The 15,811-nt window shown below is 53.4% G+C and overlaps 1 protein-coding gene across 1 annotated transcript in view; it reads left to right on the plus strand.

Moving 5' to 3' along the window:
• The first annotated feature begins 1,623 nt into the window (after window positions 1–1,623).
• Window positions 1,624–15,811, plus strand: part of GLI2 (GLI family zinc finger 2) — a 244,455-nt gene continuing 230,267 nt past the window's right edge. The window contains exon 1 of the mRNA XM_035008207.1: window positions 1,624–1,772. The gene's annotated coding sequence lies outside the window, so the exon portion shown is untranslated. The remainder of the gene's footprint in view (window positions 1,773–15,811) is intronic.

Below are 15,811 nucleotides of genomic sequence, written 5' to 3' on the forward strand. Positions count from 1 at the left end.
CAGTAAAATGGGTTTGTGAAGATCACACCCCCAAGGGGAGTGTAGAATTGCCTCTCTGAGCCTTTGTTTCTCCTGCATTCCGGACAAGATGCAACAGTAGGAAGGGAGACTGAAGGGAGAGATGCTCCCACTCCTCTCAACTGGGCCAATTTAGTTGAACTAATGGTACAACCCACTGAAATTCACGCAAGATGGTGGTTCAGCGCTCTGACCTTGGACAAGTTACTTAAATTCTGTAAACCTCAGTCTTCTCACCTGTAAAATGGAGAACGAAACTCAGAGTTTGGTAGGTTAAATAATATAAAGGAATTACTACGTGTCCCCTAGTATATAGTGTTTCACAAATGTTAGGAAGAAACATCAAAAAATCCCCCAATGAAGCACTCTTTCGGTGAGAACCCTCAGCACAGAGAGAATGGTGGCCCCCGAGGAGTTGGGGGACACTTCAACCCGCTGCTCCCATGCTCCTGAAACCAGGCAGCTCATTTCTGGGGATTGGTGTGGCTCGAGGGCCCGGAGCTAGTCACCCAGTTTGCTTAAGCAAGTTCTTTCACACACACCCCCATATACACTTTGGCCCAAAATTCAGTGAGGTTTTTTTCTTCCTTCTTCCTCTGTTGTTGTTGGGTTCTGATTACTTCCATCTGGCTGTGGCAGCTAGAGTGGAGTCTCTAAAAAAAAAAAACAACAAAAAAACACAAAAACAAACAAAACAAACAAAAACCCTCCCTACAAAACACACATGTACCAAACCTAGAAGACTTCTCGCTTCTCGCCTGCATGCGCTCAGATGGCGACTCGTGTGAGCCGCGGCGGGGGGCGCCGGCAGGACCCCCCGCACCTGCGCGCGCTGCAGGCTGGAAGAGGGTCCGCGCCGAGCCAGCCGCCCTCCCCCGCGGCTTGCCTCCCGTCCCCGGCTTCCGCCCCGGCGCCCGGAGAAGCGGGCGCACTGGGAACTGCGACCCGGGCATCTCCCGGCGGAGGGGGAAGAGGGAGGTGGGGAGGGCGGGTGATTTTAGAGATTGAAAACAGAGCAGTCCCAGCGCCTCAGCTCCGGAGCTCATCTGACTTGAGTTAGCGACCCCCCACTCACCCACCCACCCCGGCGCCTTAAAAAAAAAAAAAAAGTGTTGGAAACTGGCGCGTTCTTTCGTTCCCTGCTCGAACTTTGCTCGTTGGTGTGCTTTCCCTCCCCGGCGCTGGGGAGGAGGGTCCTCGGCCGCCCCCTCCCAGCGCCCCCCCCCCCGCGTTCCCCGGGTCCCCCCGGGGGCGGGGGCGCGCGGCACGGGCGGGGGCGCGGCGCCCGGGTGTGCTGCAGCCGTGCGCGCGGGGGCGCTGCGCCGTCCGGGCGGCGCTGATGGATTGCAGGAGTGCCGGAGCTCGCCAGCCGAGGCAGCACGGCTCCGCGGACTTTTTTTCAAACTCCCATCAATGAGACTTCGAGGAGGAGCGGGAGGCGGCGGCGGCGGCGGACGCGCAGGAAGGCGAGGAGGAGCCGGGGGAGCCAGAGGAGCCGGAGGAGCCGGAGGAGCCGGAGGAAGGAGCACGGGCCGCGCAACGCGCGGAAGCCTAGGGAAGCTGCCGGCTCGCCGGCGGTAGGGGCTCCTGCGCCCCCGCCCGCCTCTCGGTCCCCTCCCCTGCCTGGCCCGCCCCGCCCCGGCCGGACTGAGCCCCGGGTCGCCGCGCCAGCCAAGTTGGGATGGGGGCTCGAAGCCACCGCCCGGCGCCCCAGAGGCCACCTGCGTGCTAGAGGCAAACTTTTGTCTCCCTCGGTAAAGTTACATTGGCCTTCTTTTGCTTGCTTTGCGTTGCGAAGTGCCCCCTACCCCGGCCGAGTCCGGGCCGACCAGGATGCTGCGCCGATTCGGAGGGTCCCTCGGCCGAGTACCCGCGCCACGGCACGGGGGTCGGGGCACCGGGCTTGGGGGGCCGGGGGCCGGCGAGGCGGCCCCGCTCGGGCTCTGACCAGACCGTGCGGGGACGATAGAGGGGTCCGGGGCTAAGAACTCGTGGCCGGGGTGGGGGGGCTGATTTTGCATCCCCCTTCCTACCTGGGGGAAGAGCCTGTCCGTTCCGGGTGCACAGCCTGGCCGGCCCCCACCCGGTCTTCACCGCGCCCTAGCCCCGGGCTGTTTTGGGGGAGGTGGTGGGTAACACCTCAGCCTGGGATGCTGCGAAGCTCTGGAGGTGGCAGTGGGAGCCTGTCTTAGGGGAGTGTGCTGTGTGTGGAGGGGCTGCAGCCAGCCACTTGTGAACTTCTAACTGCACTTCTCCGCTCTACCCGTCGCGGAGCCCTGCCTTTCTTTCTTCCTCGCTCCTTCCTCCCCGTCTTTGGGCCCTGCTGCCCCCCTCCCCCTCGGTCAGGCTCTCCTCTTCGGCCTCCCTCCTTGCTTCTCTCCTCCAACTCCTCCTCCTCCTCCTCCCCTGCCCTCCGCCCCAAGAGCCGCTTGACTTCTCGAAGGGATCCGCACGTAATCCCTGGCCCGGTCCTCGGGTCCCCCCACCCCTCACTTTCATCCCCGCCTCCACTCATCATCTCCCCCCACCCCCCAAGGGCCAATCTCTCAACAAGTATATTTGCTGAGGAATTTGAAAAATCCACTACTGCAACTTGATCTGTGTGTGATGGATGGGGAGAGGCGCGTAGAGAGTTGGGCGCCAATCCTATTAAGGGTTTAGAGAGAGGAGCGTTTTTCCCGGACGGGGGCGGGGGCGGGGGGGGGTTAGGGAGGGGTGGAGGAAGGGAGCGTGTGCGTGTGTGTGTGTGTGTGTGTGTATGAGTGTGAGTGCGCCCGCCGCGTTGGGGAGCTGGAAGTCCACCCTACTCGGCGCCTTTTCAGCCCGGCAGTAATTGCTGTCATTTCCTAGGAAACCCGACTTTTACCGCGCGAGGAGCTCGGGAAGGAGCCCGCGCGCTTCACCCCGGGTGACCTGCTGCGGAGGCGCTTGCGGGCCTGGAGCCCCCCCCCCCACACCCCGTTTCTAGGGTGCCTCTCTCTCCCCGCTCCCCTCTCTTCTGTATAATTTTTTATATGGCTCTCTGGGTAGATCCCCGCTGGAGAAGTAGATCCTTCCCAAGTCTGGTGCCGGGCCCTGGGGGGTGTTCTATGCGCTGCTCGGCCCTCCCGCCCGAGCATCCCGCTGGGTGCACGGCCTCTGACGCGGGCTTTGCAGCCCGGTGGCCGCGGCGGAGTCCTGGGCCCCCGCCCCGCCGCCCTCGCCGGGCGTGTGAAGGTTTAATCCCGACAGCTTCAGATAAAGGGAGCAGTTGTAAAACGCTCATATGCTGTTTGCAGACGAGGCTCTGGGGGATGTTGGAGAATTTGAAAGTAAACGTTTTCCTCGCAAGCGGCATAAAATAGTGTTTAAACAAATATTGTATTGGCATGCTCAGGGGGCTCCGTGCCAAAAAGTAAAGTAAATAAACTGTGAAATCCAAAATATACAGCGGCGGAAAGCGGAGGAACAGGCGGACTTGTCGCAAGTCCCCCTGATGAATTCTGTTTGTTCAGGCCACCTCACCTACGAGCCGCCTCCCCGCCCATTTCCTTACCTTGGCTGGGAGTTACCTTCCCTTGGCTTCCCAGTGTCTGGGGGCAGGCCTCCCTGGGCCTGGGAGCTGCTTTGCAGTGGCTCCGTCGGGAGGGAATTCATTGTGTGGCTACCTGGGCGCGTCTCCCCCCCCCCCCCCACCCAGGGGAGGGGAGGGTACCCTGGCCACGCTTGGCTGCTTTTAATTTTGATGTTCTTTATTTAGGCTTTTCCCAGCTTTTGGTCTGCCCTGGGGCAGCAGGTCTAGAATGTAGAATGTATAGTTGCAGATGCGTACCTTCCAGGCCTCCCTCCCTGCTGGTGTCTCTGACCTCACTCCTTGCTCCTCTTCCTTCAGCTTTCTTGCTTTCGTTTTCCTGGACTTGCTGCTTCTCCCTCCCACGGCTGAAGGTTACAGGAAATTGTGGAGATGTTCTCTCCCAGATTTAAATTCCATTCAAACCCAGACAGAAGGAAAGTTGTCACTTGTCTGAGAGTTGCAAAGTTAAGTTAATGTTTTGTAATCTTTAGGATGGTTTTGTGTTTCCCTGCTGCTTAGAGAAATCCGCTGATTTTAGGGGGTTATTTAATGGTTCTAGGGGGATTTACACTAATGCGGGAAGATTCCCACGGAGGTGAGGAGCCCACCTGCCCAGGAGATAGCCCTCGGGTGAACTGGCCAGCTCTCGGTCTGGCATCCGAGAGACTGTGGTCAGAGCAGTCTGTTTTCAAAGTCAGTGGGTGAGGCTGAGAGGGGGAACCCCCTGCCCCCCATACCGGGGCTGGAGAGGAACAGGGTGGGACCAGTAGAGGTGTTTTTATCCTCCGTGGGAATTGTTCTGAGGGGAATTTGCAGTGTTCAGACTCCTCCAGCAGAACCCCACCCCCCACCCCCACCCCCCGGGCTCCTCTCCAGCTCGCACTAACCCTGGCCTGACCGTGGCCTTGGAGGGAACTTTGGACTTGGCCCACCTTGAAGCATGTGTGGAATTAGATGAGGCCCTTCCGGAGCGCCACTCCACTTGCTCAGGGGTGCTCCAGCCCACTTGTGGCGGGGCGGGGTGGGGGGAGGTGGGACAGAGGAAATCCTTCTAGTAGCCTGGTCGGAAGAGGGGGCCACAAGGGCCGCTGGTCAGCGCCTGGCTGGGGGGGGGGAGGTTCTTGGAGGCTGTGTACTGTAGCTGCCTTGTTTGCACTGCCGACTGAAAAATACACAAATCCTTCATGCTTTTTGTACTGCCACAAGTGCCCTGTACACAGTGCAGCCTGTGGGGCTGGATTAGCAAACCGGGGGATTCAGCAGGCCGGCAGACAAAATTGGATATTTGTCTAATAAACACCCTTCTTCCATCGGGGCCTCCCTCGGCCACCCCGGGGCCGGTGGGGGGGGGGGGAGGACTTCGCCCCACAGATGCCAGCAATTCCCTCTAAATGAGACCAGGAGGTTGTCGTGTGCACTCTGAAAGCCCGTGTGACCCCTACGCACCCTGCTGGCTTGTTAACGCTCCGAGCGGAGCCCTGCATCCTTGTGTACCCTAGGGGTAGGGCAGCTTGCCTTTTCTTGGGAAAGTGTGTGTTCAGCAGGGCTTACTTTCATCTGAGTGACGCTCCCTTGTGATGCTGGCTTGAGCGAGATGGAGCAAACCCGTCTTGCTTCTTTAGGCTGGGGTGGGGGGAGGGTCCTACCTGTGCCAGGGCCCATTCCTGGCTGCATGGTGGGGGGGGTGGTCAGGCCAGGTGGGCCTCGCTGTGGACAGCTGCAGCTGTTCCCCTCTGGGCCAGGGTGTTTTGAAAGGGAACCCCAGGGAGGCAGTCCCCCCCCCCCTTTCTTCTTTTCAGTAAGTGTCAGAGGCACGGACAAATGAAACACGTGAAGAATGCCAAAGAGAGAAACTATTCTCAGATTCCAGAAAATTCGGAGGCGGAGTAGGAGTTTGTACCGACCACCAGAATATGCAGCAATTTCCAGTGAACGAGGCTCACTGGAGTCTAAAGACCTCGGGGAGGGGAGCTACTCTATAATTGTTTCCTCAGGCTTGTTTAAAAGACCCTAAGGGAAGGGGACATTGGTGTTTGGTAGTGTCCGTTGGAAAAGGGCAGGAGCTTTGTGGTTTTCAAATAAACACAGGACACCAGACTCAAGATTACTAATTTTCTCTAAAATTAATTTGAGTGTTTGCTCTGGAATATAGGATTAAAAAAAAACCCAAATCATTGTTCATTGTTTTTAGATTTCAAGGGTGACAAAAGCATCCTTAACCTACAAAACTATGTTGAAAACTCTGAAAAAAATGCACCAACAAGAACAGTATATTTTCTTTGGATTTAATAGCTTATGTCTCCCAAGTCCTTCACGAACAAAAGCATCCTCAATAATCCTGTTTGTGTTCTAATTCTGGTTTCTTTAAAAACATGCAAATGGGGGAACATAACTCAGTTAAGATGTGACCGAAGAGTACATATTAAACCGTTTTTGAGATTTTCTTGATTTAAATTGAATAAGTCAGTGTGGTTTTGTGTGTGTGCATGTGTGTTGTTAAAAAAAAAACGAAACAGGTTGCTGAGAAGTGTGTTTTAACTGTGAGTGCCCGGTTTCATGCATTAGCATAAGAAAAAAGTTTTAGTGCATTTACTATTGTCTTGAATGAAGAGTTTCAGCAAAGGGAAGGAAAGCCTCAAAAGGGTGATGGTCCATTGAGATTCGTCAGCAGCCCCCAGCTCGTCATCTGCCGCTGAAATCTGCGATCGGATATTACTTTTATCTCGCTTTTCCATTCTCTGGCCTTTTTCACACGTTCACTTTTGTCAAGGTTTATTGATTATGTTTTCTTCTCTGCAAATCTGTGGAAAATTTAATGAACCAAAAACAGCAGTGAAATAAAGGGGACTTTTTATTCATTAGCACGGGATTGATTTCCCCCCTTGGGCCGAGGGCCCCTGGCCTCCTGCAAGTGAGGCGGGGGAGGAGGGCGGGTGGCCCTGCTTCAGGCTGAGGCGGGGCCTCGCCAGGCCTGTGGCCTCACCACTGACCAGCACTGGGGAGCCTGGGACTCCTGTCCCAGCTGAACATTCAACGCTTGGAGGGGATGGCTGTTCCTGGTCAGCCTGAGTCTACCACGCTGCAGACCCCGGCCTCGGCCTCCCAAGATTTCTGGCTCAGGGCGCTTTGGGCAGGGGGCGGCTGGACATGGGATATTTGTATTCCCCAACCTTACAAACCAGTTGAGTGCCTGCCTAGGCCTTCCTGGGGACACAGTTAAGTATCTCTCTTCCTCCAGCCCAGCTCTCAAACCTGTAATTAAGCAAAGCCCCTGGTGTGATTACACTTTGCTGACTCGGCGGGGTTTGGAACCGCTTCCCTCTACGAAAGAGGGTGAACTCTTGCTCTTTCCAGAGGCTTCTTGGGCAGCCTGTGGTACAGTTCTATAGCACATATGTCTGTCTCTCCCTGCCCTACTCTTCTTTCTCCTGTGCTCTCTCTCCTCTTTGTCTCCTTTCTATCTTTCTCCCCCCTCTTTCTGCTCCCTCCCCCACCTTTTTGCGTTAACATCTCTCTTCCCCCATTTCCTCTTTTGCGGCTTTCTTTCTCCCCCTCTCTCCTTTCTCCGTCTCCCAGCCTCTTTGTCTCTCTGCCATCCCCTTTCCCTTCTTTTCCCTTCTCTTCTCTCTGCTTCCCCCTCCCGTCCGGGTCCCCCCCCCCCAAACCCCGCCCCCTTCACTTGCCGCCCCGCCGAGGGCTGGCCCGGGAGGCGGCGCGCCCAGGCCGCGAGGACAGTGCCCGCGTCAGGGGGACATTCGGTGCCCCGAGTGCCCGCGCGCCGGCGGCGCCGCCTTCCTCCCACCTGCCCGCCGGCCTGGTTTGCGGCACCCGAACAATGGCCACATTGTCCTGGCGGCGCACCGGCCGCCTCCGGCGAGTGGCGGCAGGCCGGACCGTGCTCGTGGCGAGTCGGGAAGAAAGCCAGCGGGCCAGATCCCAGTGGGCCGGGGCCGCCGCCTTTGTCACCGGGCGAGCGCCCCAGAGCGCGCGGGCCCCGAGGCTCCGCACCTGGGAGGCGCGCCGTTGCCCAAAGCTGCGGCCCAGGCCCGACCTCCCTCCCGCTCCTGATGGGCCGGCTCGCCCTCCCCTTCCCGGGGAAAGGGGTTCGAGGGCAGTTCAGTTTGCAGAGTGGGCTGAGATCATTTCCCCAGAGCCAGGAGACAGAGGGGCCATGTTACCCAACTTCTGGTGGCGTCAGAAACTTTTTCTGCAAGGCATCTGGGAGACTGACTACACGCAGGGAGGCATCCCAGTTGCCCTGTCCCCACCCCAAAGGCAGGAACAGAGTGGTGGTCTCTCAGAATAGTCCGCACCCCTCCCCCCATTCGTCTTGACCTGTACGGATGCAAGACCTCTTAGTTCAGAAAAAGAAAGATCTCTGAATGCTTAGGATGTTAAAAGAGCATCAGTCGCGGGGTCCAAGCAGATGCTTAGCAATGCTTCTTTGTGCGGTGGACAATGCAATAAGTCAGCCCGACTTTTGAGCCACATTTATAAGGAACTGTAAGGGCCGCTCAAGTACACTTGTGCTAAGTTGAATTGATTGAAATTTAATGGCGGTTAGTGGCGATGAATGGTAATGATTTTCCAGCGTATCTTTGGCATACTTGACATTAATAACCGGAGAGTGTGTGTCTACGCTCACGGAGAGCCTGCCACACACGTGAGGCATAGCATTATTCATTTCCTTCGCCTCCTTCCTCTGCTCAAATCCTTTTCCTCCTCACCATAATTCAGTTGTTCGGTTGATTTAAAAAAAAAGGCGGGGGGGAAGAAGGAAAGAGAAAAATCTTTCTCCATTGAGCATGTACGTCATGTCAACATAATTTTGAGCTCATGATTTTTTTCAATTCCTACATAAATCAGCTTCTAATATACAGAATGTGATGAATTTGTTTTAGCTGCCATCATGAATTAATGTTATGCAAATAGAAGCTTTGCAGGTGAAATGATTTACTAAATAATTTCAACTTCTAATATTTAAGCTCATTCATTATGTTGGGAGTTAAAAAAAAAGAGTCCATATTTTTAAACCTGAGATGGGGAGATTAATACGTAAGTATTTGCAGTGTAAGGCAGACCTTGATGGCCAGAAAATAGCTCTTAATTTGTTGATTCTTTCTTTGAGAATCTGCAATTCACCTAGCAGTGGCTTAAGAAGAAGGGGATAGAAGTCTTACCGAGTTTCTTCTGGGGGAGGACAGAAATGCAGTTAAATAATTCTAACATGACTATCAAGGTAACATATCCCATGGGATTTAAGTAGCTCTGCTTTGGGAACCAAGAGGGGCTTCCCTTTTGAACTGCTCTTGTAAGAGGAATATGACCCAAGCCAGGTGGAGAAGGTTGAAGGGCCTTTGATGTTCCCTGCCCCCATCTTTGTCATTTGCTAGTTAAGACCATTTTTTAAAACATTTTTTATTGTTGAAGTATGCATGACATACAATGTTATGTTGGTTTCAAGTGTACAACACAGTGATTCGACAATTCTATACTAGTTAAGACCATCTTAAGACCAAGTCATTGGTATCTGCCAAAGAAGATGGCAGCAGTATAGAAAGTTGGACAGAGGACCCCCCCACCCCCCATCTCCTGTTCCACCCCCACCCCCCACCCCCCCGGCCATAACTGCCAGGAGTCCTTTCTTATATACATCATCTTTCAAGCTGTTTTCCTCTGGAAAGAGTTGAGGAAGAGTTATTGAGATGGATGAGTGCATATGAAGAAAAATTAGCCCAAACACTTGGGGTTACCTTGAGGGAGAGGGAGAGCGGTCTCTCAAGAGCTGGTTGACCCTGTGTAAGTTGCTTTGACTCTCTATGGACGGAGGGCTTTGGCAAAGGTGATCTCAGATTCTTTGGCTTCAGAATCCTGGGAGCCAGGACACCCCGTCTATCACCGCCCATCCCAAGAATCAGACAGCAGGGAGGGTGGGAGGACTGGAATCTGGAGAAAGTGTGGGGTCTCTGTCACTGCCTCTGTTTCTGGGGAGTGTATAGTGAGGTGCTGCTCAAGAACTATGCCCCACTTTCCCACCAGTCACTCTCCCTAGCCCATGGCAGAGCTCGGGCACTTCTGGGATATGGTCAAAGCGTGAGCATAGCGGGGGGTGGACTTGGGGACATTGGCAGGTGGTGGGAGCGGGGTGGAGGCACATGGCCTGTGATAGCCTTTTCAGACTTTCTTGAAGGCTACAGACAAGCTGAAGGAGGGATGACACATAAATATTTCTTGGATCTCTGAAGATAAGGGTAGAGTTTTGACTTGACTTCTCCAAAAATTGAGGTCATCGTGCTCCGATGACAGGTTGAAGGCACATCCCTCAGACATTTCTGCAGACAGGGATGGGTTGTGCTATGGCGATACATTAAGTGTCCAAGCTGTGACAGTGTATTTAGGGCCAGCCCTCTCTGTCTGCGGAGATCAAGGTGAAGGGACGTGTCTGGTGTCCCTGGACTGAGTGTGTGCATGCGTTGCCTTGTTTGTGTAGGGAAAGGAGAAAGCAGGCTCCACCCTTACACAACGAGGAAGGTTTGAATGTAATTCAGATGTCTTCATCTATTGAAAATGTGTATAATGTAGTCTGTTCGCACATGTGATATATACTATGTTACATTACTCTTCCCGTTCAGTGTGAATGCGGGATGTGTGATATGTATATATATTTGTTCTGAAATACATATGCATCAGTAAGTCCCTTAACTATCAGATCCCTTTAAGAATGAGATTTTTTTTCCTTCTCCTAAGATGCACTTCTACAAAAAAGAAATAGCATAAGAGAATGAAGACAGAACTGGAAATGAATTATAGAGGTAAATCTGAGAATAAGGCGTCAGGTACCGTTAAGGGGGGTTCCTGAGACTCTTGGATGAGGTTCAGATTCAGGTGGGAAGCTTGTTAAATATGCAGATTTTCAGGCCCCAGGGAGTATGTAGTGAATGAGAGAGAATTCTTGTGGAGAGGGGTCCTGAGATCTGCATTTTATGGAGGATTTTTAGGGTGAGGTGATGGGGATCAATGTTTTCTTTCTGTGATGGCCCTGGTTCCTTGGTGAATTTTGCATTGAGAAAGGGATAGCATTGGCATCTTGTAAGGCTGGTTGGACAACCCGGGATGGGTCTCAGCAGATTGTTAAAGACTTTTAGCTGCCTGATCAGCTCGTGCTGGACTGGAGGTTGGGCGGGATGGCCTAAAATTGAGCTGTTCTGCTCCAGAACATCACAGAGTGGTGTGGACTCTAGGGCCGAGGCTCTGTTTCATGGGACAGTGACAGTCACCTGTTTTGCTGTGAAAGGTGGCTTTTAGGCCCAGGAAAAACTAGAGCTTAGTGAGCTTATTAAGTGTTTAGTTCTGGCCTGAGGGTCCCTACGATGACTCCTTTTTTTTAAAGATTTTATTTATTTATTTGAGATAGAGCAAGAGAGAACACAAGCAGGGCAGAGGGGCAGAGGAGGAGGGAGAAGCAGGCTCCTTGCTGAGCAGGGAGCCGGATGTGGGGCTTGATCTCAGGACTCCGGGATCATGACCGAGCTGAAGGCAGACGCTTAACCGACTGAGCCACCCAGGCGCCCCTGACTCCTTTTTTTCCCGTGTAAGAACCCTCCTGTGCGTCATGACAGCTGCTGTCTCAGTGCTCATGGGCGAAGTGGCCCGAAGTTGGACCCCCTTGGGGCCCAGTTCGGTGTTTCATGGTTTGAGCAGACATTCTGGAAGTTCCACTCACACTGCGGTTTGGCTGAAAGGCCTACCTTGTGGGTGTCTGTGGCTTCCGAAGGAAGATAGGACAGAGATAGTCCGGCAGGAGTGGGCGTGCAGAAAGGAGCTGGTGGTGGCTGCCCTGCCTGGAGGGGAAGCCTGCCGCCCAAGCGCTCCGCAGTGCCACCTGGCACCCTGCCCCCGGGCCCAGCGCCCGGTCCCCGCACCCTGGCTCTGGCCTCAGTGTCTTTCAAGAACATCCTGTCTCGCTATGACTTGAGTCGTCTTCTGAGGATGAAGGCACAAAAGAGCCTGGAAGGAGTCTGGCGAGTGCGGGGCAGCCGAACATCAGGACAGGCCTGGTTTCTCTCAGGCCCTTGCTTTTCAGCTTAGAGTGGGCGTCCTGACACTGCCTCGCTGGAGTGTTTTAGCATTCGGTGGGGCTCCACGTGGGAGCCCAGCAGGGGCCTCTCTCCCGGTCAGGCTCCCGGGACTGGTGGCCTTTCCTGTCACCAAGGCCCTGCTGGCCTTGGACACTCGGGCCCTCACAGGCCTCTGGCTCTGATGGGCCAGCTTCTGGGCGCTTTGTGGTCTGTAGTGTCCCGCACTGCAGACTGGTAGCTTTGTGTGGATACTTCAGGTGCACCTGGGCAAGGACTTCAAGAGAGCCTGAGAAAAGAAAACTGACACATCCGAACTTGGGCCGTGTGGACTCCTCCTCATCCACTATGCAGTTGGTTCAGACGGAGGCCGTTGCGAGGGATCTGGCGGGTCTGAAGGTGCCATATTGTTTCCTGTCCACGTTGCTCAGCTCCTCTGCATGGTCCACACTCCCGAGGGTGGGCTGTAGAGGAGGGTGAGGGCACGCTCCTCCACAGCTCCCCTGGCCCTGGGTGCGCCGTGGGTAGTGGGACATGGGCTGGTGGCATTAACCTCTCCTCTGGGGCTCTGTGGTGCAATACCCGGGTGCCGAACCCTCCAGATCCAGCCGTCAGTCCCAGGCCCTGCAGGCCCCTCAGGCCCCCAGCACTCTGCCCAGTTGTCTTACCAGGAAGGGCCGAGCCCCCATGCTCTAGTGTGGTGCTTCTTCAGCTGCCATCCCCGGCCATCTTCAAGCGGCCCACCTTGACTGGGTAGTCAGTGGCAGGCAGAAAAGCCAGAGGCAGCTTAAGGCCGATGGTGCCTTTGGAATCTGGCTTGGAAGCCTGGGTGTGCTGAGCTGGAGAGTCCTGACTGACCGCCTCCCCCGCCAGGACCGCCACCACCCACCTGTGGTATGAGTCCTCTTCTTGCTTTCGATGATTTCAGCTGTGAGAACCAAGCTCCTAGACCAGTGCCCAGTGATGGGCATCTACTAGCCAGCCTCACGGAGCCGGCTGCCTGAGTGAGCACTCGGGTCCCCCTCCAGATGCCCGGCCGCTGGCCCAGCCAGGCAGACAGAGCGGCGCGTGGGACAGGTCTGGGTCTCACCGACAGCCCTGCCCAGCCCACCCTGCGGGTACCTCACGTTGTTTACATGTGGCCTTGGCCCTGTTGATCTCTATTCTGTTTCTGTTTCTGTTTCTTTGGGTCTCCTTTTATTTAGGCTTAAAATCCTTTTTGCATGGCTAGGGGTTCTGTATTCAAGGTCTGGGCTTTGATTTAGCACTTGGGGATTCAAGCAAAGCCTTCTCTTCTGATGTAAGAATATTAAAAACAACAAAATGGTTTCCCCACAAGATCTTAAAACTAAGACATGCTTTTTTTACAAAAAACCCCTGTGATCTAAGGAACATCATAAAGAGGCAAATTTCATTAAGTATCCTTCCAGTCTCTTTCTATTGTTTTATATGAAATAATATTTTTGCTCTGTATTTTCTTACAAAATTGAAGTTACATTGTGTACAGTCACATAACTCTTGATTCACTCAACATTATATCATAGACATGTTTCCATGTTTATTAATGAGTAATTTCTATTTATGTGGGGTTTTTTTGGGCAATGTAATCTTCCTTTGTCTGTCTCTATCATATTTTTACTTTACTCTCTTTACATGGTTGGATATTTACATTGTTTCTAATTTATTATTTTTAAAATTATTTTAAAATTAAGGCTCCCCACTGAGCCTGATGTGGGGCTTGATCCCAAGGACTCTGAGATCATGACCTGAGCCCAAGGCAGATGCTTGACTGACTGAGCCACCCAGGTGCCCCTTGACGGTTTCTAGTTTTTGTGATTATAGGTAATGCTGGAATAGCTGTCCTTGATGTAAATGTTTGCCTGAAATTCTGATCATTACTTTAGAATAGATTCTGAAAAGTGGTCCAGCTTGGCCAAGGTATTTGGACAGCTATGAAGCCGTCATTAGGCCTTAGTGGATTTCCAGTGGTACCTTCCTAGCTTTTGGGGAGAGATTGAAGATGTTGGTTTGAGGTTTTCAGAAGAACTATGTACAAATCAAGGTAAAACAGTTAATTGAGTGCCTCTGCATGCCCAGAAACATGCAGGTCACTTGCAGACTATGATCTCATTTTGTAGATGGGTAAACTGAGTCTTGGAGATGCTGGATAATCTCCGTGTTTACCTGGCCGTTGGGAGGCAGAGCCCTGAGCAGAGTGAGATTTATTCTCTTGAGGCGTGGGCTTCTGAGTGCTGCCCTGGGAATGGCTGGGCCACAGCACGCTTTCTCAACTAGGGCGATTTTCCCCCAGGGGTCGTTTGGTTGTCACAGCTTGGGGGGTGTGTGTGTGTGTGTATGTGTGTGTGTTACTGGTATCTAGTAAGTGGAGGCCCGGGATGCTGGTTAACCTCTTGCAATGCACACCTGCAGCCCCCACAAAAAAGAATGATCCAACCCCAAATGTTACCAATGCTACAATTGGGAAACCCTGGGGGAGATGTCACCAGCTAGGCTTTCTTCCCTGACCCACACACCAGGTGGCAGGCGCCTTTTCACACCTCACTCTCACACCGGGCTGGAAATCTTCAAGCCTCCTTTCTGTGCCTTGAAATGGAAACAGTGGGGCCGCTGCCATCACGAGGAATTCCTGGAGCAATCCATCAGTCAATCAGCTAGCACTTACTTGAACATCCGTTACGTGCCTTGGACTTATTAAGCTCACTGCCGGAAGTGCACACCTTGCTAACTTGGCTAAGTGCCACTGGCCTCTGAGATCTCAGCAGTGTTCTCAAGTGTGCATCTTCTTCCGAGAGTCTCCATGCCTAGCGGGGAGGCTACTTTAGGAAAGTCATGAATTGGCCAGCGTGACCTCAAAAGACAGCTACAGAGGAATGTTGCCAGGAGCAGGGATTGCCCTCATCTGTTGTCGGAGAGAAACCGGATAGATCTGTTTTTCTGGCCCCAGGCTGTAGGTTTTTCACTTCACAATGAATTTTGTACCAGGCTCTTCCTGGCAGCTAAGAGTCAGCGACTGAGGGGTCCTGGGTCAGAATAATGGGAGATCCTGGGATCAGGGCCTTTTGGCAGTGGCTCACGTATTCAACCAAACAGTGGTGCCTGAGCAGTCCCAGAAGGCTTCTTCCAGGAGAGGTCCAGACTGGGTCTGGGGACTTTGCCATTGGAGGGGCAGGGGAAGGAAGGACAGTCCAGGCAGAGCAACTCAGGCGAATGATGGACAGAACGTGGCATTTCTGGAACCTACAGGGGGTCAGTGTTACTTGGAGGGTGAGGTGCGGGGAAGGGCTCTGGCAGTCTGCAGAGGGACCCTTTATGAGAGCCTGGGGATGCTTTGAAGGGGTGGCTCTGTGATCCTAAGGATGGCCCTTGTTGTTACCCATGGGTTAACTTCAGGTCATGGGGCATAAACCCACAGGAGCCCAGGTTCTTTTGGGGGATGGGACATTGGGCAGCAAAGTGATTCTCTGCCTCTAGGTTTGGGCTGACTCAGTTTCTCCAGTTTTTTCTCTGTCAGGGAGGCCAGGCACAACAGTGGAAAAGAGGGAATTCGCAGCAAATATGCACATACCTCTTGTCATTCTAGTAACCTTTGCCCAACTGTAGGCAAGAACTTTGCCTATTCCTGACCTATTGCTCCCTGAAGATAACTCCCCTTACAGGGTCATCTCTTGGTGACCCTGATGGTTGGTGGAAAAAGGAAGAGAAGATGAATCTGGTTCTCAGAACACTCTTCACTATGATCCTCAGGAACACTTTCAGTGCTTTAAGGGTAGTAGTGGTTATCCATCCTCCCTCCATCCATCCATCCATCCATCCATCCATCCATCCATCCTTCCTTCCTTCCTTCCTCCATCTGTCCATCTTCCTTCCCTCATCCATCCATCCATCCATCCATCCATCCATCCATCCATACATATACATCATCCATCCATCCATCCATCATCCATCATCTGTCCATCCTCCTTCCATTATCCATCCATCTGCCCTCCCTCCCTCATCCATTCATCCATCTATCCATCCATCCATCCACCCTCCCTCCCTCCATCATTCATCCATCTATCCTCCCTCTGTCACCTATCCATCCATCCCTCTTCTCTCCATCACCCATCCGTTCATGCATCCTCCATCACTCATCAATCTGTTCATT

This window comes from Mirounga leonina, unplaced genomic scaffold, assembly GCF_011800145.1.
Source record: "Mirounga leonina isolate KUSES-001 unplaced genomic scaffold, KU_Mleo_1.0 Mir_151, whole genome shotgun sequence".
NCBI lineage: Eukaryota > Metazoa > Chordata > Mammalia > Carnivora > Phocidae > Mirounga > Mirounga leonina.